Consider the following 22,928-nt stretch of genomic DNA (forward strand, 5'->3'; position numbering starts at 1 on the left):
TCCTGGTTTCCCTGCAATACCCCTTAATTCAACTTCCTTTCCTTCCGTAGAAAATTTCATGAAAAGTTCTTGAAAATTAAAAGCTATTGTACCCAGGGATTGTAGCCATTGGACTCCTAGTACAACATTAGCACCTCCCATTGGAATGGAAAGCATTGGGCTAGTCAATACATATTCTCCCATGGATAGCTTGATATTATGGCACTTTCTAGAGCAATTTATTGTTCCTCCATTTGCAATCATCACTTGACACTCTGGTGCTGGATATAGGAAGCAATTCAATTCTTTTGTTACCTTACAATGAATAAAATTGTGGGTGCTTCCTGAATCAATCAAAACTATTACCTTTTTCTTCTTGATTTGTCCTTCTATCTTGATGGTTTGAGGAGTCGTAATTCCCGCCAATGCATTACAAGATATGGTCGGATTTATTTGTTCTTCATCTAGGCTTTGTTCCTGGAGTATATCCTCTTCTTTTGACCTTTCTTGCTCCTTTTCTTCTTCCTCTTCACAATCTATGTAGAATAATTTCTTCTCATCACACTTATGACCTTTAGTGTATTTGCTATCACAACTGTAACAAAGCCCTTTTGCTCTTTTTTCTTCCAATTGTTGTGGTGTCAACCTTATAGGTTGTGGAAGACTAGGGGCAACAACACTTCCATCTTTATAGTTGTGAGTGGTATGCTTCCTGGTTGCCATAATTTTGCTTTCCATTTTTCTTGCTAACATGAATGCCTTCTCTAATGAATCAGGTTCTCAAAGGCAAACATCATGTTGGATATTATCCTTTAAAGACCCTATGAACACATCAATCCTATGCTCCTCTGGAATATCTTTTACCCTTATATTCAATTTTTGGAACTCCTCAATGTGCTCCATTATTGAACCCTTTTGTTTGAGACTTATCAATTGGCTAAAAAAAGTGTTGCTTTTTGTATCCTCATAATGTGCTATCAATTCTTCCGTAAAAATTGCCCAAGTGATAAATTGTTTATCAGAGCAAAGCCATTGATACCATACAAATTGATTTGGTTCCAAATATAAAGTTGCCATATGTACCTTTTGTGTGTTTTGCACATTATTGAGATCGAAGAATTGCTCCATCTATAATATCCATGTGGCAAGATCCTTGCCATCAAACTTTCTCATATTGATTTTTTGAATATGGTGAGTCTTCAATCCAACATTAGCATCTATGGAATCATGATTAACATTTCTTTTATTCTCATCATGGGTTTCCTTTAGTACCCTTTCACCCTTAGTGTCCATTTCTTGTAGCAACTTATTCATATTTATCTTCAATTCATCCATGTCTGTCATCAAATCTATCTTCAAATCATCCATCTTAGCTTCCACGTCAATCATCTTAGCTTCTACGCCTTTCTTTAAATAGTCCATCTTAGCTTCTACACCTTTCTTTAAACCATCCATATTAGCTTCTACATCTTTCTTTAAACCATCCATCTTAGATTCTATTCCTTTTTGTGTAAGGGACAGTTGTTGCACTTGGTCTTGTAATTTTGATATATCATGTTGCATTTTTTCCTCTTCTTCATGAGTCATGCTAGAGCTTTCAGGTTCCTTACTAGGTGTTTGCATTTTCTTTCCTCAGGGCATTAGTTACCGATAATAATGCTCTACTATGCCTTTGAATTCCTTCAAAATAAATTTTCAAACCAAGCTTAAGCAAAAATTTAACAAAATCTACACACCTCTTTTCACTTTGTAGGAGCTCGATATTGCCTCTGATGTATCTATGTACTTTCTGATCATATAGTTCTGAATTTGTGATCTGTAGTAGCCCTTTGTGTCCTCTTTCCAATGCCACAAGTCTAACCCAAATTGGATTCTCCAAGGAAGAGTTATGAGAAATCTCTCACAGTGACTTGATTATAGACTAGTTCAGTAGAGCGAACTTGTACAACATGCCACGAGTCACTGTTTCAACCTTTGGATCTAAAAAATTCGTATAGGAAACTACAGTCTGTCCTTTTTCTGTACCTTCTTACAAAATTTCAATCTGATCCCCAGAGAGAAAGTTATGACGATTTTCCCCGGGTCACCTGTTTGGAATGTAATTCAGGAGTCTGCAAAAAGACCAACTTCATTAGATCATATCTCCGTAAATATAGTGCGAAAAGCTCTGAAATTCGGACCCAAGGTTCAGCGTGATGTCTTCTCAAATGGGTTTTTGTTGCGACTTCTGAAACATCACAGAAAAAGTTTATACCGAAAATGCCACGATGACCTGTTTGGAGCAGCGAAACCCTAGAATCCAAAGCTCTGATACCAAATGTTATGAAACCAGCTCAAGAAAAGATAGAAAAGATAGATCAACGCCTTAGAATTCAGCCTCTTCGAGGGGGAAACCTCCTTTACATTACATAAATGAAAAATTCTTGGATGATTCAAATGACAAAACCTCCTTTCTATATATAGGAGTCTGAGGAGTCACAATATAATCCAGCCGACCTAACAATAATAATATAAAGCCACAAAAATAACAATAGAGCGATTCTATGGGGCACATTAATAACAATATGGGGGCAATAGGGGCACAACAATATTAATAAGGGGTATAACTACAATAGCAATGGGGTAATCACTAGTACTATAGGGACCCAACAGAGCCACTAGGGCCTAGGCAATGTTGGAGTTGTATTGGGTTGTGTGTATCCATTGGAGGTGAAACAAAAGTCATTTTTGACTATTTCTTGTGTTCTAAATTCATTTTCACAGTTGGTTTTTCTTGTTCAGGCTTTTTATTCACTGTATAGCCATTTTGAGCATCTAATCAAAGCAAGGACATGCCCATTTAGGAGCCTTGGACCTAGCAGATGTAGCCCAAGAGGGATGAACTACTTCATGAGTTACTGTGTTATATGTGATGAACTTCTTGCTATGTTTTTCAGATCTGATATGTTAAACAAGAAAATGAAATAACCCTCCTTCACACTAACGACTTAGAAAATTAGCCAAAAACACTTTGTTTCATTTGCAAGACATCTATAACAGTTTGCACCTGTAATTTAATGGAAATGAATACCTTGCATAGAAAAAACAAGTAGTTTCATTTTCAGATCAAGTTGTTATCAGAGCTCAGTTGCTATTTCTATGAATCTGTGAGCAGTAATATAAACTATAGACAGAGTCTGAAGCAAGCTAGGAAACCTTCGAAACATTTTTGTTATAAAATTGTGAAGTAGATAAAAGCTCCTTCAGTCAATCTCTGGTTTAGTTTATATTTTGAGTATTAGTTTTGTGCAAAGATATTTTGACTGTTTTGCAATTTTTGATGCTTACCAAGCTTAAGCTTCAGAGAGGGAAAGGATAATTGGTTAGAGCACAAGATAATCCTCAACCAAGGAGGGTTAGGGTACCATTATCACCACCTTCTAATTCACCCTCAATAGCCTTGGAAGAAGCTTCAAGTATGTCTAAAAAGGAAGGAGAAGTCCCTATAGACATGGATCCAAGAGAAGAAGAACAGGTATTGAGAAAAGCTTTTTTGGACATGACTGAGATGTTCAGAATATTATACCAAGAAAGGAATGATAGGTTGGTTGGAGAAGGGTCTAAACATCAGAAAGAAGGAGAGGGCTCTTTAGGAGGAAATAAAGGTGATGATAACTCCAAGAAAGGACATGGAGGAAATGGTGATCCACCATCTCCATCATCATCCTCTTCCTCTATGTCATCATCCTCTACTTCGGTAAATCAACCTCATAAGCCTAAAACTCCTCGAGAAAGTCCATTTTTAAAGCTAGACGTTAAATTTAAATTACCATGTTTAATGGTGAAGTCAATGCAGAGAAACTTGAAAAGTGGATAAGACAGTTGGAATTTTATTTAAGGATTCAAAAATTACATGATAACAACGCCATGATTTAGTTAGCCTCTTTAAGAATGGATGGAGCAGCATTGGTATGGTGGGAAATCAAGACCAAGGATGAAATTAAGAAACATGATAAGATTACTCTAACATGGGCTGAATTTATTTCCGCACTTAAGAAGAAATTTTATCCTCTTGCTCATTTACAGAAGGCTATAATGAACTAGAAAATTTAAGACAACTAAAGGGACAAAATGTTCAAGACTACATCCAAGAGTTTAGGAGAAGAGCACTCTTATTAGGAGTAGACTTACAAAGTCAAGAAACTCTGCTGAAATATATAGGTGGTTTGCACAGCTACCTTAAACATACTATCCTTATGTTCAATCCTACTAGTCTAAATGAAGTTTGTGTACAAGCTATGCATTTAGAGGCTAGAGGGAAAAACACTTTTGATGAGGGTAGAAACAAGCCTTTTAAGGGGACAAACAAAGAGAAAACCTCTAAGGGAAAAGGAAAAAAGAATGCATCTGTCAAACAAGAGGAGTGAGAAAGTGATATGTAAACACTATTCAAAAGAAGGCCATGAAGAGAAAAACTGTTGGAAACTTTATCCTGAAAAAAGAAATTAGTTCCACAAAAACAAGGGAAAGAAGAAAACTACAGCTACTACAACTACACCTCAAGATTTAGGTGATGATTCAGGGGATGAAACCAAAATTGCAGCCATGGGTTTGAAAAGCTTAAAGGGAAAGGAAACTAAAACTAAAGCAAGCACTAGTACTTCAAACTATCATGTACAAGCTCCTAATGAGGAAGAAAGAATTGAATTGTTCCATGTGAGCGTAGTCTCAAAACATACTAAAATTGACACACTGTTTGACAGTGGGTCACAAGCAAAACTTATATCAGAAGACTTGGTCAAACAGCTGAAACTTGAGACAATTCCACATCCAAAGCCTTATCCACTTAGGTGGATATGCAAGGATGCAAACTCACAAGTCTCAAAGAAGTGCATCTTGCGCTTTGCCATAACAGCTCATTATGTTGATTGGGTTGAACTGGATGTAGTACAGCATGACATTACAAGTGTTGTGTTGGCTAGTCCATATTTATTTGACAGAAAGGTAATCTTCCATCGCCATGAGAATAAGTATCATTTGTTCAAGGATGGAAAAGAGCACATTGTGAGAGCAGATAAGAAGAAGCTAGAATCTTCTTTAGTCCATGCAGGGAAATTGAAAAGGCTAGTTAATGCAAGTCAAAATCTGACTTATTTGATGCTTAAACAACAAGATTTTGTACAATTTCCTTTTCATTTTATTGCTGATATAAATGATGATATGTTTCAGTCTGATAACATTTCTTCTTTCAAAGAAGATGATGAAAGGTTGCACAAGATACCTTTGGTGTCAATCGGTGCAGAGAATGAAGTGTCAGTGCAAAGTGGTGCAAGATTCCATGAGAAGGGAAGGCATGCAAGAAAAGGGGGCACACAGTTCAGCATGGGTCAATGTTGGTTTCAAAATGGCAAATTGATATGGCGAGAAAACTTGGTCGGGATTTGGCACAAGTACAGGGCTCATTCAACAAAAATTCACCATGTGAATAGTTGGCAAGGTGAACTTTATTCTAAGTCTTTTTTGAAGTTTGACCATTGTAGAAAAAGTATGCTTTCTGCAAAATATAGTTGCTGTTCTCAAAATTTCAAGAATTTACATCATGACTCAGTCAATTTTAGCAACGGTCGGTTAATGAATTCAAGGGAAAATTTATCTTTTCATGAGAAGCTCAATTTGATGACATCAGGAAGATTTCAATTATTCAAGGTTGGAAGAGTGGGGAATCAGTCTCCTCATCTCCATTTTCAATAATCAGAGAGCTTTTGGGGTCCAAAAGCTTCCCATTTGGGAGGTGTGATCAGGTGATCATGTCCTAAGTGGAAAAAATGCTCAAATTTTTAATTTCTTAGAATTGGTTGAAACTAGAACAACTGGATAGGCCTCATCGAAATGATCCTATAGCAGTGAACGACACTCAAATCTGACACCGTATGGAGGAGTTATCACATTTTGAAAATTCCCAATAAACTACAAAATTTGAATTTAAAAATAAAAAATAAAAAATAAAAAATAATATTCCTTGGAATATTCCCCAAAATATTCTTGAGAATATTTTGTTTTGGAGGTTCAATTGGGAGTTGACACGTGGCCTACCCAGAGGCCACCACGTGGCCCCAAGACCAAAGGTTTGTATGGCAAAATATGTTGGAGCTCACAGGAATCGAACACGGGTCTCCCCGCTACCAGCCCACAAGCCCAACGAGCCCACCTGCGCATTGGAACTTAACATATAATGGGTGCAATACATATTTAAGTTTCGACAAGGTTTCATTTGGGTGGAAAAGGGGCCAACCCCCTTATTCATATAACCTTGGCGCGGGAACCAAGACCTAAACCTTAGCAGATAGACATTAACCCTGATGGTTAAGGGTTTAACTGGTCACATGTGCACTCGAAGCCAATGGTCGCAGTTAGTTCACTGGTAGTTTAGTTGGTAGAGTGTGCCAAATCTGGTGGAGGTGGCCAATTTGTTAGAGCTAACTACAGTTTCACCAAATTTGGTGGAGTTTTTCTAAGTGAAACTAGACAAAACTTCAGGAGGTCATAACTTTGTTTTATTTCATTTTTCTGCTAGGGATTTTTAGGAGACTTCGTAGGGAAGGTCCATCATCTAGACCTGACCACCACAACTTTTTCTAAGTTGCCAAAAAATATTCTAAATTATAGTGCTCTTTCATAAATATTTCCAAGAAATTTATTTATTAACTGAAATAGTAATAAAATAATTACATCGTAACAAAAGTCACATCATGGCTCACATTGCCATTACATCCAATAACAAGTTAACGTCTAAAAATAAATTCTTAAAAATCAGAGACATAAGTGATCCAAATTGGATCATTATATTGTTTCTCATCCATCCTGATGCATTTGGAGTGGAAAAAGTGGAGGAATCATCTCAGGGGACCATTTTTACCAGCAGGACCTAGATTGGCGAAATGGGGTCTAAAGCCTTCCGAGAGCATTTTGAGGCATCAAATGACGTTCTTTGGGGGTAAAAATTTGTCGCTTAATCACCACACTTTTTCATGCTATTCTACACACATAAATATTTCCAACAGTGCAAGAATCACGTCAATCGAACTCCGTATGAAAAATTTGTGTCACTCAGAAGTTGACCTTCCTGTTTTCACACCGATAGTTTGGGAGGATTCCGCGTCAGCCCCCATTATTCATGCAAAATGGGCTAGCCACATGTTTTTGATGTAGAAAACTCTAGAAGAGTCTATTTTGTAACTGTAGTTAAGAGTTGATGTAGTCAAACTTAACCACTAGTAGGCCATTGCGCTATGTTATAACTAGGACACTAGGAAGAAGAGGCATTGCATTCCTTCGAGAGAATTTGTTCCATAGATGAGAATATATAGCTAGGAAAGATAAAAGGTAGAGAACACAAAGAGGATTTGTGCACTGTAGCAGCCCATGGGCCACAAGCATTACTTCTTTGTATCTGCAGTTGTATTTCTAGACAAAGAAAGAGAGTGAAGCGACCTGACCTTCCAATTGGGTTTTCTGCCGAAAGGGTTTCCCAGAGATCATACCTTGTGTCTTATATGTGTGTGAGCTTATTTTTTTATTCTCTTATTTTCTGCATAATTTATTTTTACATTCATGCACTAATTACAGCAAGATCTACAGATCTAGAAATTAAATAAAATTGTAATAGCATAGTATCTCAGATTTTTAATATAATATTATCAGATATGTTGTGACAAACTATCCAAATATCCACTACATTTTACATATCAATAAGTGTGTTACATATTCCCCCCTTTAATAAAATTCATCATCCGTTTTTCCACAATTCCGTCTTATCTTAAGATGGAATAGAAATGCCTCTTGCATTTCTTTTTTATGATTTATACAACAGTCTCTTCCCTACTACAATGCTTCCACTTTACTTTATTTTGATTGGTGGCTTAGTTATAGAGTGAGATATACTCTCATATTCATTCCATGTTCATTTTCTAGTATGTTTACATACATTCTAAGTAGGTGCATTCATTTTTCATTCACGCATCCACAAATATTTTTTAACCTACATCCAGTAGAGGCTTTTGTAATTTGTCATGCACCCAAAAAAGTCAAAAACATTGATATCATATTACAACAATACAATTGGTCCCCTTTTTTTAACATTTATTCATTTCTATCCCAAGGGATATGGACGTTGTTCACTGTAAGGGATATGAAATTTCTACCTTCATCGCTGTGATAATATTATTAATTTCATTTCCAAAGTGAACATAATCTAGCCCATCATGTTGATCCTACCACTTTTTTCTGCAACTTGCTATAAGACTTGCACAAGTATGACAACATAACATAAAGAAATTTACATTACCAATCATAGATATTTAAGGGGTAACTCAAGTTTCATGGTTAAAAAAAATGTAATTTCCTAGCTCTACAACACTCCTTTTCCTTTTAACATCTTACTCATTATTTTTCTTTAACTTACACCCTTGAGTTTTTCAATTTGGTCTGCATTGCAGCCTTTTTTTTTCACCACTCTAGTAGGATACTATAGGAAATTCTATCAACATTCCTAGTTCGTCCCATGATATCATTCCAATCAACCATTTTTATGATCATTTTCAGTTCCATAAAATTTTAATTTATGAAATTCCTAACAAAACAACCATATTGATATCTAATCCCATACACTTTTTGATACCATTTGATTCCTAAGATTGATGGCAATAAAGAATTTTCTTTTCCCTTATCATGATTTACTGCAACTTCTCTTGAGGTATTTCATGTTTTCACTCTTGATTTTAGCTTTGATCTATTTTACTCTTATACTCTTCTGTGTAAGGCTGATGATTGCTGCATATTGTATGCACAATCTCTTAGTAGCTTCGTGTTTTTCTAATTTCTTGGGTAGTTAAAATGCCATTATTACTATTATTTTCGTCTAGAAAGTCTCTAATTACTCTGCCTACTCTATTATTTTTTTGATTTAGTTTTTCTTCAACCATAATTTTACGGTGATATTTTATCACATCTTGCATATATCACATATTTAGCAGGTCTTCCACCTATATGATTGTCCACATTTTCCCTAAGGTAACCTCTTCTCAACTAATTCTCTTGGTTACAATTTATTTACCTTAGATTTTGTATGTATCCAAGAACCATTTAATCCTTCAAGTTTCTAATCAAGAATTTGTTTTCCCTTTTCAGGGCTGTTGTAGTTTCCTCTCAAGAATATTTCATGTTTTCTTGCTGGGAATTTTTTTTTATTGGTCACACTCTGTCTTCTAGTTTTTGATATTTTTTTAGGATCTTCACATACATGAACATTGTAATTTTAATCCAAAATGAAATAAAATAAAGTTATGACCTCCTGAAGTACCTCCTGAAGTAAAATGTGTATCACTTTTTCCTTTTTTGTGGCGAAAAAGTTTTATAAAAATAAATGGAGTTGGAACGTTTACTCTTAAATTTACAAAATCATCAAGAATTAGGTGGTGGTTAAAGAAGACAAAACATGTCAATTTAAATTCAATTTCATGTCATATTTTCTCTAAAATTTAATATATATTTTTTATCTAATTTATTCATTTTCTTTAAAAGATATTCATTAATATTTTACATAAATTTTTAAGTAGTGACAAAACTGTGACCCCCCATTTCTCTATTGATTTATGTTTTTTAATTCCAGTTTCTTTAAGAGATGTGTTGTAGACATTCTAAAGATTGCTAAACAAATTTAAAAATAAAAAGTAAGCATATTTTTTAATTATTATTAAAATACTAGTAAAATTGACAATCTTTTTGTATATATAAAACCACGACCCAAGAAACTATCCTTTCAAGTTTATAAAATCAATTTTTTTTAATAGATATTTGAAAATAACATATAACAAGATGTTAAAATTATTTTTTGAAATTTTTTAAAATATATTTTAAATTTTTTATAATAAAATTTTTAAATATGATTATAATAACATATTTTATATTATTCAAAATATAATATATAAAATTATTTGTTTAGAAATTCTAATTCTATTTTTATATATATTTTTAAAGAGTTTTAGCATTTCATTTAACTTTACATATTTAAACCTGCATATTTAAAAAAGTTATTTATATTTTGTGAGTGATTAACCATAGTTTTTACCATTATTTACTATCAGTTGACTTATTTACAAATTTAGTATTTACTTTTTATAACAATATTTATATTTTCTGAACCCATTAAATAAGTTCACTATAGCTTTTGCCAAAATTTATTGTCAGTTAGCTTTGTTACAAATTTAGCATTTATTTTTTATAATTAACATGTATGAAACTCAACTCATTTAATTGATATTTTTATATTCATTTTTTTTTATCTTTTTTCATTTGAGTACTTTTTTGCTTTTGCCATATAATGAGACACATTAACATGCTTTTACCTTATATATGTGCAAGATATTCACTCTCGAGCCTCCATTTTTCTTTCCAACAAACTATAACAAGTTTAATCGCAATTAATGGCTCTGGTCATTACTTTATCTTTGCATGCATGCTCTATAGAAATTTTCTCCTATAGTTATGAGATTTTGAAAATAAAATTCAATGCAATCGCATATCCATCCAAATCTAATGATTAGAAAATAATTAAGCTATGCATTCGGCTTATAGACTTATATAGTTATTCAATCGACTAAAACATCCAATCAATATTTCTACTTCTAAAATAATTATCACTTCCATCATAAATGAATAAAATAGAACCAAAATTTCACCTGACCATAACCAAATGCATAGGAAATAGTCTGTAACTGAGCACATTCCACCTAACCATGAACTTCCTTAAATAGTTTCCCCTCGATCTAAGAACTTCTTCCACTCAGGAATCAATATGTCCCCCATTGGTTCCCAAGTGGTTTATTTTATATATGTTCTTCCTGGCAGATTGGTTTAGCAGTGTCCTACTTTTAATGTCTACCAACCTTTTTTCCTAGGCCCTTTTTGTTCCAGTTTTTCTGAAAGAAGATACTTTTATTTTTCTTTAAAGCCCACTTTTCTCTCTCGTAGTGCTTTATTCCACCCCACTTAGTATTTCTCTCCCATTATGTTAATTTATTTTATTTCATTTTTCTGCTAGGGATTTTTAGGAGACTTTGTAGGGAAGGTCCATCATCTAGACCTGACCACCACAACTTTTTCTAAGTTGCCAAAAAATATTCTAAATTATAGTGCTCTTTCATAAATATTTCCAAGAAATTTATTTATTAACTGAAATAGTAATAAAATAATTACATCGTAACAAAAGTCACATCATGGCTCACATTGCCATTACATCCAATAACAAGTTAACGTCTAAAAATAAATTCTTAAAAAGCAGAGACATAAGTGATCCAAATTGGATCATTATATTGTTTCTCATCCATCCCGATGCATTTGGAGTGGAAAAAGTGGAGGAATCATCTCAGGGGACCATTTTTACCAGCAAGACCTAGATTGGTGAAATCGGGTCTAAAGCCTTCTAAGAGCATTTTGAGGCATCAAATGACGTTCTTTGGCGGTAAAAAATTGTCGCTTAATCACCACACTTTTTCATGCTATTCTACACACATAAATATTTCCAACAATGCAAGAATCACATCAATCGAACTCCGTATGAAAAATTTGAGTCACTCAGAAGTTGACCTTCCTGTTTCACACCCATAGTTCGGGAGGATGTCGCGTCAGCCCCCATTATTCATGCAAAATGGGCTAGCCACATGTTTTTGATGTAGAAAATTCTAGAAGAGTCTATTTTGTGACTGTAGTTAAGAGTTGATGTAGTCAAACTTAACCACTAGTAGGCCATTGGGCTATGTTATAACCAGGCCACTAGGAAGAAGAGCATTGCATTTCTTCGAGAGAATTTGTTCCATAGATGAGAAAATATAGCTAGGAGAGATAAAAGGTGAAGAACACAGAGAGGATTTGTGCACTGTAGCAGCCCACGAGACACAAACATTACTTCTTTGTATCTGCAGTTGTATATCTAGACAAAGAAAGAGAGTGAAGCGACCTGACCTTCCAATTGGTTTTTCTCCCGAAAGGGTTTCCCAGAGATCATACCTTGTGTCTTATATGTGTGTGAGCTTATTTTTTTATTCTCTTATTTTCTGCATAATTTATTTTTACATTCATGCACTAATTACAGCAAGATCTACAGATCTAGAAATTAAATAAAATTGTAATAGCATAGTATCTCAGATTTTTAATATAATATTATCAGATATGTTGGGATGAACTGTCCAACTATCAACTACATTTTACATATCAATAAGTGTGTTACATATTCCCCCCTTTAATAAAATTCATCATCAATTTTTCCACAATTCCATCTTATCTTAAGATGTAATAGAAATGCCTCTTGCATTTCTTTTTTCTGATTTATACAACAGTCTTTTCCCTACTACAATGCTTCCACTTTACTTTATTTTGATTGGTGGCTCAGTTATAGAGTGAGATATTCTCTTATATTCATTCCATGTTCATTTTCTAGTATGTTTACATACATTCTAAGTAGGTGCATTCATTTTTCATTCACGCATCCACAAATTTTTTTTAACCTACATCCAACAGACGCTATTGTAATTTGTCATACACCCAAAAAAGTCAACAACATTGATATCATATTACAACAATACAACTGGTCCCTTTTTTTAACATTTATTCATTTCTATCCCAAGGGATATGGACGTTGTTCACTGTAGGGGATATGAAATTTCTACCTTCATCGTTGTGATAATATTACTAATTTCATTTCCAAAGTCAACATAATCACGCCCATCATGTTGATCCTACAACTTGCTGTAGGACTTGCACAAGTATGACAACATAACATAAGGAATTCACGTTACCAATCATAGATATTTAAGGGGTAACTCAAGTTTCATGGTTAAAAAAAATGTAATTTCCTAGCTCTACAACGCTCCTTTTCCTTTTAACTTCTTATTCATTATTTTTCTTTAACTTACACCCTTGAGTTTCTCAATTTGGTCCACTTTGCTGCTTTCTTTTTTCACTACTCTAGTAGGATACTATAGGAAATTCTATCAACATTCCTAGTTCGTCCCATGATATCATTCCAATCAACCATTTTTATGATCATTTTCGGTTCCATAAAATTTTAATTTATGAAATTCCTAACAAAACAACCATATTGATATCTAATCCCATACACTTTTTGATACCATTTGATTCCTAAGATTGATGGCAATAAAGAATTTTCTTTTCCCTTATCACGATTTACTGCAATTTTTCTTGAGGTATTTCATGTTTTCAGTCTTGATTTTAGCTTTGATCTATTCTACTCTTATACTCTTCTGTGTAAGGTTGATGATTGCTGCATATTGTATGCACAATCTCTTAGTAGCTTCGTGATTTTCTAATTTCTTGGGTAGTTAAAATGCCATTATTACTATTATTTTCATCTAGAAAGTTTCTAATTACTCTACCTACTCTGTTATTTTTTTGATTTAGTTTTTCTTCAACCATAATTTTACGGTGGTATTTTATCACATCTTGCATATATCACATATTTAGCAGGTCTTATACCTATATGATTGTCCACATTTTCCCTAAGGTAACCTCTTCTCAACTAATTCTCTTGGTTACAATTTATTTACCTTAGATTTTGTATGTATCCAAGAACCATTTAATCCTTCAAGTTTCTAATCAAGAATTTGTTTTCCCTTTTCAGGGCTGTTGTAGTTTCCTCTAAAGAATATTTCATGTTTTCTTGCTAGGAATTTTTTTTTTATTGGTCACGCTCTGTCTTCCAGTTTTTGATATTTTTTTAGGATATTCACATACCTGAACATTGTAATTTTAATCCTAAAGGAAATCAGTTCCCAAGTTTTCCTTATGAGAGTAAATCACACCATTATTTATCTATTTCATTTGTACATTTGATCGATTCCTTCAAAATCTTATCAATCTTACGGAATAAAAATTCTCAACACATCCATGGTGGTTTGATTCTAAACCATACAATTATAACATTTAGAATACTTGTGCTTCAGTTATGTTATTAGCATCTATTTTCTTGATAGATTTTTTTTTTCAAATTGTTCCATTATTAATATTAAATTTGCCAAAAAAATCCCCTTTTTTCCAGTACTTTTCATATTATATTGCACCATATTTGTAGAATGTTGGTTCTTAATCCATATTTTAAACCATTTCTAGGTGGTATTTATATAACTTACAATGTCTTGTGTTTTGTGGATGCTCCTAGTTCCTATGGTCAAAACCTTTTCTAAATAATTTGTTAATATTCTCATTTTGTAATTTGAGTTTTTGCATTATCATATTATTCCACATCCACAAATATATCTATATATATATTTACTCATGGATATATAATTTTTTTTCATAGGGTCACAATTTGTACTTTTGTTATACACAAAATTCCTTCTAGAGCCCCCCTCATATGGAGCAGTTTGTTCATATGGGACAATTTTGTTTTATATTTTTTGTACCATTTTATTCCAGCTTATTAGCTTATCTGATGTACCCAAGCCTTTTATAATGATATTTTCTACCAATTTCCGTTACCCTATCTCTCTTCCTCAAATAAAACAATAGTACACATCATGATTACATGGAAAGATGCATCCTACTTTCGTAAAATTTTAGATACGTACTTAGTTATTTAACTTCTATAAGGCATTTCGTGGTTGGTATGTGCTTATTTCTATCCATAAGAACTTAAACACAGTTAATAAAATACTGATGTCACTACTAGGGAATTACATTGCTCCTGGATATTCTTGAATATTACACGCTTTATGCAGCATGTATCAACTAATTTTTCAATATTTATTTTACAATTCCCTTCCATGTCAAGAATTACAAAGTTGATCTTTACGCTTTTCCTATCGTATGTTATGTATAGGTTCATGTTGTTCCTATTGTATGTTATGTACATGTTCTATTCCAGACAGGTTTTGCATCTTCTACGATATTCTTTCTTACTAGACTTATGCCATCACATGCTTCAGTGTACAATATTATGCACGAACTTGTTGGTGTAATATGATGTTTTTAATTATCACACAGAAAATTGTTTTAACACTTGATGTCATAAAAACATATACATATATATTTTTTTTTCAAGGTAAATTATACCTCGCATCATTTTCTGTGTAATACTAATTATCGATCACCTTGGTACTTCTTCCCACATCCGTGGTTAACATAATTTATTTGCGTTGTCTTAGATTTAACATATAAGAGATCATGTTTTGTAGGTGAGTTCCTTATATGTAACACATAAAAGCCTTATTTAATCATAATAAATTGTCAAAGCCATAGATTTTTTTTATAACAAAGTAATTAGATGGTAATTTTTCAATGTATGTATATGCCACATGTTCATCAAATAGAAATATCTACAACAATAATGATTTATATATATTAGTATATCTTAAAGCACTTCCAGCTTATATACTAATGGATACTTCAATTTATAACAAGTAGTTTTTTTTTCCAAGTCTTTTATTCACTCCAACCATTATGTTGTAGAAAGTGACACCCCATCTTCTATTCACACTTGGTTATGATCTAGCTGATGTTCACTCATATCTTATGTAACAACCATGTGTTAAAAGTTCATGTAATAAAGTTAATAAACGAAAAATAAGACTAAGCTAATGGGACACCTATTCCAAGTTAAATGTTGGGTAAAACATCCTAGTGTGTGTTCATTTGGTTATTTTGGCTAAGGGGAAATTGGCAAAGGCAACAACAATGGCTTTGAAAAGGGAAGAGGCATTAATTGGATTTTTATTTATGAAAATAATGGAAATTAGGAGAAAAGGAAGGTGAAATATCATAGGTTGCATGTGAGGGGGAAATTGTAGGAAAATTTAAGAAAAATTAAGAAAATAAATACCTCAATGATAAAAAGGCTTCACAGGATGAATTCACAACCTTTTTTTAGTTAAATTTTGGAGCTCTCTCTATTCTCTCTCTCTCTTTAATACTCTTGCACACTTAGACCATTCTTGGAGAACTCTAGCATTACAGAAAATAAGGAAAAGGAAGGACAAGGGAACAAAGGGAAGCAAAGATCAAGCAAGGAATAATTGGATCAAGAGGCTACAGTGCGATTAGTTGCATGTGTCGGCTTGCATGTATGATTTCCTTACTAGTTTTTGCATCCATGATACTTGCATGTGTCTATTCGGTTCTCTTACTGTCATTGGCATGGGTTTTTCCAGATGTGATAATGGTTTCAACCTCGTTTGTCCATTTTTAGATAGCTATGGTGTTATGAGGTTCTTCCATTTGGTTGAGCTAGATTGATGGATGGTTTTGGAATCGAGAGAGGTGGTCATAGTAAATTCCCAAGGGCCTAGGAATCCCTTTATTGGTAATGGCAAGATACGCGGTAAAGGATGAGGGTGGAGACGAGAAAATTCCTCAAGGTATTGTTGAAGAAATTTGAAGGCATCCATGCTCGTTAGGGCCTAGTCATCCCTTAACCGATTTTGGTGGGATTGTGGTAAAGCATGGTAGTGTATGTTTCTTATTTGGCCTAGGAATCCCTTGACCGGTGATGGTGGGATAAACGGTAAATCATGGTTGTATAGATGAGGGTTTTGGGCCTACGAATCTGTTGAACGGTATTGGCAAGATACAAGGTAAATCATGAGGAAGCCCTGGTTGGTTTTGTTGTGAGCCTCAAATTCATGCTCGGAATATGGCATGGGGGTGATTAGATGAAATAATGATTTGGTTCAACCCAATCTATGGTCAGGTGGTAAGTGGAAGTCATTGTATTGGTTGGTTTTTGCATATGTTAATAAGAGACCTCTTTTTCCTCTTGTGTTTCATGATTATTTATACTTATGATTATGTGGCTTTGATGGCTTTCCTATCACTAATAGTATTCTAGTTATATGCTAGTTATATGCATGGTTTTATGACAAACTTGAGTTATGGATCTCATCTTGTTTTGGTTAGTAAATGAATTGTAAATGAATGCATTACCTAATAGATGATATTGCAGCTATTGTGAGAGGGAACCAGACGTTCTTGACGATTTTGAGATAATATGAGATCCCTATGTTCATATGTGTATTTACGACTTGTAGATTACATGTTCATGATGTGTTTGACGAAATTCCTATCATGGGTAGGATGGGTCAGGTTAGGTCCTAGTCAATTTTTTTCATTAAAGGCCTTACCTCATTATTTATAATTTCTGAGAGTTTCATTAAATGCTAGGTAGAGGCCTGGTTCTTAGCCCTAAAAAAATGGCTCAGATCTCAGGGTTGCTGGCACATAACTGAGTGAAAACATCCACAAACGATGCAATACAGGCTTATGGGAGAAACTAAATGGTCTCAGCTACTATACTTCCTTTTCATGGGAGATACAAATAGAGGATGTCAGTGAAAAAGAAATTTATCTTAGGGGTTGGGCACTTGAAGTGGTTGGTTAGCTTCTGGGGGTCTTGAGCACCTAAGGGAGGTCAATAAGGTTTTGGTTTTCATTCCACTTCCTTAAGGTGATCTAGGAGTTTGAGTCATATCATGGTAACTATTAATGACATACACTAGTACAAAATGGCTAATTACATACTAAAACTTTGAATAAAATCTACATATAAACGATCATTTTTCAATCGAAGACCAAAAATAGCTAATTTATAGTATCTTATAACACAGCCAACTTTTATTCATTTTTAGCTTAGTCATTAATTGCTTGTCTCAATTTTATTATCTAGTAGTATATTTTGCCATAAATTTGGTTATTAATTTTGTCATTGAATTAGTCATTAATTGCCACAACTAATGACCAAATACACAACAAAATTTACTACTATATGATAACTTGAGTAAACCAATTAATGACTAAAAATATATGACCAAAATATTGGCCACGTTATAAGATACTGTAAATTAGCTATTGATAGTCATAAATATGAAAAGTTTAGTCATTGTTTGAAATCAATTAATGACCAAAGAAAAATGACTAAATTACGGTCGTGCTAGACAATACTGTAAATTAGCTACTAATAGTCATATGTATGCAAAATTTAGTCGTCATTTGTAATCACAAATATACCATTTACATGCGGTATGGCAGGGGGAAGACATACCTTCGGCATGGGAACAGTGGTGGACTGCAGTGACATCAAAAAAGCCCAGGAATTTGCCACTCTTGGTGGCCTGGCATATCTGGAATAGGAGGAATGCAATCATTTTTTAGGATTGCAATGTAAATTGGAACCTACTTCCCTCTACCATATGTGTGGCATACATTGAGATTCCAATTGAAAACAAACAGAAAAATCCCAAGATCATTACCCCAGAAATCATAAACAAAGATATGTCATGGGCATATTTTGATGGGGCAGCTCCGAGACAAGGCTGTGGGGGAGGCATTCTACTAAATCTTTCTGATTCACACTACTTTCATATGAGATTGGGACTCGGTCCGGGTACAAACAACCATGTTGAACTCATGACCCTGAGGCACCTTCTATATTTTGCCTTGTCCAAAAACTGTCATCAATTACAAATTTTTGGGGACTCAAAGACTCTGGTTGATTGGGTTAACAACAAATCCATCTGTCATGCATATTCATTGAAGCATATCTTGGAAGAAATTGTTTTTTTCAAAACACATTTTGACCAGATAACTATTTCTCACATTTACAGGGAAAGAAATGCAACTGCTGACTGGCCCTCGAAAGAAGCGGTAGATCGTCCTCTAGGAGAATGGCTGATCGAGGAACACAATCCAGAGGGGATGCACAGTTTCTATCATAGACCATATATTGATGGTCCCCTTCGGGGAGGCGAGGGCCTCATCTAAATATTTTGCACTACTATGATAAATTATTGTACATTCCTGCAGTATTTTCCAGTTTTTGATCTGTTATCTGTATAGCGATTATACTTGACTAACCTGTTTTGTATTGCGATTATGCACTACTATGATGGACATTGATCCTATTACTGTATCCCTGTGGGTACTTATATGTAATTTTTGCTTTTTGATCAGTGGTGAAAACCACATTACAGCATATGCCTATGGGCATCAACAGCATGTAATTTCTATAATAGAAATTATGAATTTTCTTCTTCGGAAAAAAAAATAAAAATAAAAAAATAAAAAAATAAAAATAAATAAAAATAAAAAAAATAAAAAAATCTATTTTGGTAATTTAATATTCTTTATATGAATTATTTATTTAGTAGTTTATATTTATTTCATTTACTTTCATTAATAACATTATCAAGGACTAATTTAGTCATATATTCATTTTATTTGTGTTTATCATTAATCAATATAAATAATAATCCAGTAGAATTAAATTGATTTTGTGTGCTCATTATTAATAAACATAAATTAATTAGTATTATTTTGTGACTAAATTAAAAATAAAAATGACATACAATGTGCATGTTCGTCGAACATGAAAATGAAAAGTTACATATGTTTAGTTACAATACTCTATAATATCAAGTACAACTATAAATAATTTCAACCACACATATTATATTATATGAAATGTCAAGTATTACAATATGAGTTTCCAACTTAATATTGGTTGGACAACAATTTACACATGCAATATTGTTTCAATATCACTTCAAAACATTAGCATTGCGTTGCCAAAGTGTTGGACGTGAATTCACCAACTCTGAAGACTTGACCATCAGTCTCTATGTGTGTGTCTCATGCGGAATATTATCTTTAAGGGTATCACTAGACTGGTCCTCTTCTCTCCCTGTTTATGCATTTGTAAATCCATTTGTATTGTTCTCCTCTTTCTTCAATTCCTGCTTCTTACCATCATAATGAATTCTTATTCTAAAAATTAAAGAAGATACAATGCAGAGTATAAGACATGAAAGAGGATGAACACTAGAATATAAATTAAAGTAGACTATAAAGGAATTTTATGATATATACCTTAACATAAACAATGTTAATGCCATTTTTATCCAAAAACACAAGAAACTCGAACAAGTTTCCTTTAGTTAGGCGATAGTGGCCACTATGTGGCCAAATTACCTATATAAACAAAGAAAATAAAAAGTCAACATAGAAAAGAATAATTTGTAACTTAGTATTCAACCTTCGAGGAAATCTTAGACACAATCATGCCAACTAAGAACATGCTAAAAATCTTAGCCTGTAGATAACTATTGAAAACAAATAATCTGAGGTGGGATGTCTAATCCTTGTTATTTTATTCTCAACAACATTTCATTCTCTAATGCATGAACTTGGTCAAGTATATAGAGAGCTTGTGCTCAAATAAGAACATGAAAGTAGACTTTTCTAATAGTCATGAAAATATTTTAACACAAAATAAATAAAAGGATTTCAATCAATATCGTGTAATACTAATTTCATCTTCAAAATTTGGATGTTGTTTAAATATACATGATAGCAAGTATTTTCAATTTCATAGTTAAAAGACAAAAAAAAATTCAAATTACAATCAAACAATAAAAAGGGGATATCATGGAATGGGCATTGCAATTATAAAAACAAATTTACCTGTCCACCATTGTTTTCCATTCCTAAAACATTTTCTTTCCTAAAATAACCATGATGGGAAATAATCACAAGATTAAAAACCATAGGAACATCTACTAGAAACATTTCCAAAGTTGGTAGATCACATTCCTGAAGGATCTCCAAAAACAAATAAATCATATCCAAGACATGATCTACATTGTCTCCCCATCCTTCTTCCAATTCCATTCCGTGTAACTTTCCCACACCAAAGTCAAGTAACAATCAAAACCAAGGAATTGACATTTGTTTTTATCTTTTATATATGTAAAATATGAATCTGATTTGATTCAGAAACATATTAATTCATATTTAAAGCATTCCTGTCATGAGAAGGTATTAATCAAGTAGGACATCAAATAAATAGACCTTAATGAAGTACTCAAACAATTCCTACAATATCAATGTTTTTCTTGCTATGATATCTTTGGTAGAAAAAAGAATTTATGTACAAAAGAAAAATACATATATTAGTTGTGTTGAAACTCTATATACGACATATTCTTAGGCAACTTTTTAAGATGTTCCTCCACATTTACCAAAGGGGATTGTAGCTTGGTTAAACTCTATATCTTTTCATTGAACATCAATTTCTGCAAGATGAATGGCACACATTATTCTTTCTCATTTCTCAACATGCTACAAATGATAAATTTAAAGTCACATAAAACGAAGAGAAAACCCCTTTCTAACCAAAACAAGCAAACAAGCAGTGCCTCTAATAAAACTTCACACATCATAAATTAATCTGCCACATGACTAGACTAAAGGTGATATTATTTGAATCATCTTTTGGTCATACTTAATGGGATATTCATATTTTTACCGTGATGTAAATTTGGTTCTAGAAGAAATATATAAATCTAAGTTATTATTAGTGAAATTCAACTATAATTCAAGAAAATAACATTGCAAGGTAGTGGAGAGAGAAACATATTCATAATTAGGCTTCTCTATTTTAGTTTTACTTGAGTTGAGTTTTTATTTGAATATATATTTTTCTCTAAATAAGTGAAATAGAAAGATGGGAATCGACATAACCTTGTGAATTTTTCATCTACTCATCCTATATATTGGGTCAGTGGAATGCTCAGTACAACTTTTCAACTTGTCACCCTATCTGGCCTTTATATATTTTATTTTTTCCACGTGATACATTTTCCAAGGAAACCCACTAGGAACATCCCCTCATTCCAATGATGGTGCTGAGAATAAGATGGATTTTGTAGAAACTCAAAGTTTTGTCATGTCAGTTACAGGAACAAATCCTAGGTGGAGACTCGAGAGGATCCAATTAAAAAACATATCATTTATATGTAATAATATTGATATCTAGAGAATAAAAAACCCCTTTTTGAAAAAAATTGTATGCTACTAGACATAAAAATATTTTATTCCAAGGCTTGCATACTAGACTAAAGGTAAAATTCATAACTTGTCAATTCTAGGGGCAAGGGTTACAACATGATTCACTTTACCATCAATTTGTGTTGCGCATACTGCACCAAAGTGTTCAGCCATATTCCACAAAGGGTGAATATGTGGATACATTTCTCCAACTAGAGAAATCCTATTGAAAACCACTTTACAATTTTTGAAAACTTTGCTTGTTCAACTACAAGAAATTCCCAAACATCCACTTCATGCAACTAGTTGTTTGAGAAAAAATTATCGTCAATTTTCTCAATCACCTATGCTTGAATTGAAGGGTACATGTTTTAGGAAAGCAACCATACAATGAAAACTTGGGAAATATATCTAAATTCCAAATTTTCACAAACACACTATGTGTTATAGATTATTTTTTATCATCTCAACACTAAAGAAGATGCCAATGTTCCATCCTCTAGCTTCTCATCAACATCTACTTCTAACAGTTACATCCCTAGAAATCTAAATTGGCACCTACTACAGGCAAAATACATGTATTTATACATGGTAGTCTCTCAATTTTAGAAACAATAACATATATCTTTAAGCACCACTTTTGAAAGACAAAAACTAACAATTGTAAGGTCTTCATTGGACACTAAAAAATAATTGAAATGAACTTACATTTTGACCACATTTAAATTATATCTATGATTAGGTCAAATCCTTCGGGAATAATTGATAATTACTACTACATATTCCATTCCAAAAACACCATCTAGATCTTTTATTTTAGGTAGTCTATCATTGATCAGGTGATCATGTCCTAAGTGGAAAAAATTCTGAAATTTTGAATTAATCAGAATCGGTTGAAACTAGAATGGCTAGATAGGTCTCATCGAAACGATCCTATAGCAATGAACGACACTCAAATCTGACACCTTATGGAGGAGTTATCACATTTTGAAAATGCCCAACAAACTGCGAAATTTGAATTTTAAAAAAATTAAAAAAATAATATTCCTTGGAATATTTCATTTTGAAGGTCCAATTCGGAGCTG

The sequence above is a fragment of the Pinus tabuliformis genome, chromosome J (assembly GCF_031772625.1).
Source record: "Pinus tabuliformis cultivar Carrire ecotype Pingquan chromosome J, CPIR1, whole genome shotgun sequence".
NCBI lineage: Eukaryota > Viridiplantae > Streptophyta > Pinopsida > Pinales > Pinaceae > Pinus > Pinus tabuliformis.